The sequence below is a fragment of the Chrysochloris asiatica genome, unplaced genomic scaffold (assembly GCF_000296735.1).
Source record: "Chrysochloris asiatica unplaced genomic scaffold, ChrAsi1.0 scaffold00045, whole genome shotgun sequence".
Classification (NCBI taxonomy): Eukaryota; Metazoa; Chordata; class Mammalia; order Afrosoricida; family Chrysochloridae; genus Chrysochloris; species Chrysochloris asiatica.
Genome location: NW_006408563.1, coordinates 17,368,602 through 17,371,042, shown reverse-complemented (window position 1 = coordinate 17,371,042; position 2,441 = coordinate 17,368,602). Strand labels below are relative to the sequence as shown.

Sequence of the window (2,441 nt, the reverse complement as noted above, 5' to 3'; positions counted from 1 at the left end):
GTTTGTGAAAAAGAATATTAAAGGAAAATAAAGGGACATTAAGAGGGACAATAGACAAAAATAAATGTAGATACATTAAATTTTTAAAAATTTAAAAGCAATAGTGCAGTTTTCATAATGTTGGTTTAAAAGCTGAAGAATCAAATATAATACAAAATCAACTGTGCATACAAATTGATTAAGTACTATTTGTTCCTTGGAGAACTAATTTTTTTTTCTAAATTTTATTTATTCGGTTGTTAAGAAGACAGGTATGTGCCACATTAAGTCCATTGGGAGACATGCAATCCATATACATCATTGGGGTAAGAAAGAGGGGCTTGCTTGACAAAACTTGCTGGGAGTACTCTGAACACCATGCTCTCAGGGCACCCAATTATGGGTACAAATTTGCAAACCCTGAGGCTCCAGGTGCTAAAGGAGAGTCAGAGCAGCCCGATCAGTTTGTGTCAGGGTGGTAAGTCAAAAAGTATTTCTACCAGTGATCTAGTTCATATGTGCATGGGTTTATTCCAAAGAAAACTTGCTTAATCGTGCCTCTGCTATCAATGGATGGATACAGACAAGTTCTGTCAGGGTACTTTTAAAAACAAAAGAATACTTCTTGTGCCATATAGAAAAATGATTTTAAGGTCCTAGCCAATACTGGCTTTTAAACAAAACTTACGTGGACATCTTCTCAAATTACTGAAGCTTTGCAAAAAGTTTAAGAGAATCCTGCCCCACATAAAACACATTTTCAGATGGATCAAGCATTTTCAGAAAGAGAGGGAAGCCCTCAAAGATTAATTCAAAGCAGGACAGGCAGTCGGCTCAGAAAGTTGCAGTGACTCATGATCTTAATAGATTTTCTTTCTTTATAAGTTAAACTATTTATTTTAAAAAGTAGTTTTAAAAAGACCAAAACACAAAACAGCTTGCAAATATATAATTTTGTAGCAAATTTTTAAAATAAGTAATTCTTATATAAGGCACTTCCATTCATTTGAAATCAAGTTTCATAAAAAGTTGTCTTTTTTTTTCTTCTGTAATTAAGTCCTCATAAGTTATACAGTGGAGTCCTGGTGTGGCGCTGTGGGCTAATGCGTCAGACTGCAAAGTCAGTTTGAACTGCAAGGTCGGTGGTTCAAGCTCACCAGCTGCTTCTTGGAAACCCTATAAAGGGTCGTTATGGGTTGGAATCGACTCGACAGCACTTAACAACAACAAAGTTATACAGTAATAATAGTACTTCAAGTAAAATTTTATTAAATACCCAATTTTGGGATAATTGCCTTAAATATCTTTACCTCTGAATGGAATGGAGGGTGGTTATGGAGTTCTGTGCAAGCTAACTTAAAGGAAGATACTCTTGATCTGTTTTAGGATTAGAGAATTGACTATGTTTTATCTTGCTCATCTTGTTAGTGAATCTTGAACTTTTCCAAAGGAAGGTTGCTTAAGACAGTTGGTAAAATGTGTTCTGATGTGCCCTCAGGTAGTACGTTACTTGCTTCTAAATTCTTCACCAAGCATGTATGGGCTTTGATCCATCTTCTAGTTGCTCTGCGTTCCTTTTGTAGCAAGTTTTCATTTTTCTTTTTAAGCTTGCTATTTCCTTTTCCAGTTTAATTATCCTGTTTTTTGCCTCCATAGGGTTCCTAAGTACTTGCTGACTCCTAATGTGTGATTTAGATGGTCCTGCTGGAGGACAACTGTTGCTTTTTTCCAAAAGATTCCATGACTTGAGTTTCATAGACTTTATATGGGTACAATAATCAAAAAGGGTTGGAACAGTATCCATTTTAAGTCATCGAGTCTGTCCTGTTAGGTCAAAACAGGAGGCTTCAAAGTGCTTTGAACAATGAAAAGTATGTTTTCCTGGCACAAAATGTTTGCGCCTAGCCAGGCGACCCTATTCTTTTCTTCTTTTAGGGTCCAAAGGAAACCCAAAAGAAGCCCTTGAAACACTGGATCGCAAGGTCTCTCTGAACCTCAAGGTGGCGGTTCAACCCCATCAGCTGCTCCTTGGACATGCTTTGCAGGGTTGCTATGAGTCGGAAATGACCTGATGGCACTCTGAAAGCTGATGTTAATGTGTTTGTTTATAGGTTGCTGCACAGCCCGCGGCAGCACAATTAGTCAGCATTTCCCTTTCCCGCCTAATTCGGCCATGTCTTTAGCCTTCTCTGAGGCAATGGCAGTTGTGCTTCCTGCGGGCAGAGGCTGTACTAGTGAGGCAGAGTAAAGGTCCACGGATTTGAGTCGTAGGAACAGGGTTGGAGAAGGGGTATGTGGGGGAAGCCCGATCTTCCCTTTCTTTATTAAGACTGAGGGCTTGAGCCAACAGAGTTCTACCATCCTGGAACCTTGATAGATTTTCTTGAAGGACACAGAATGACCACAGGGATTTTATTACTGCTGTCAAGTCGATTTTGACTCATAGCAAACCTGTGTAGTGT

General features: G+C 38.7%; 1 pseudogene; it reads right to left on the bottom strand.

Annotated features, from left to right (window-relative positions):
• Positions 1-1,335: 1,335 nt before the first annotated feature.
• Positions 1,336-2,128, bottom strand: LOC102821920 (annotated as a pseudogene).
• Between the last annotated feature and the right edge of the window lie 313 nt (positions 2,129-2,441).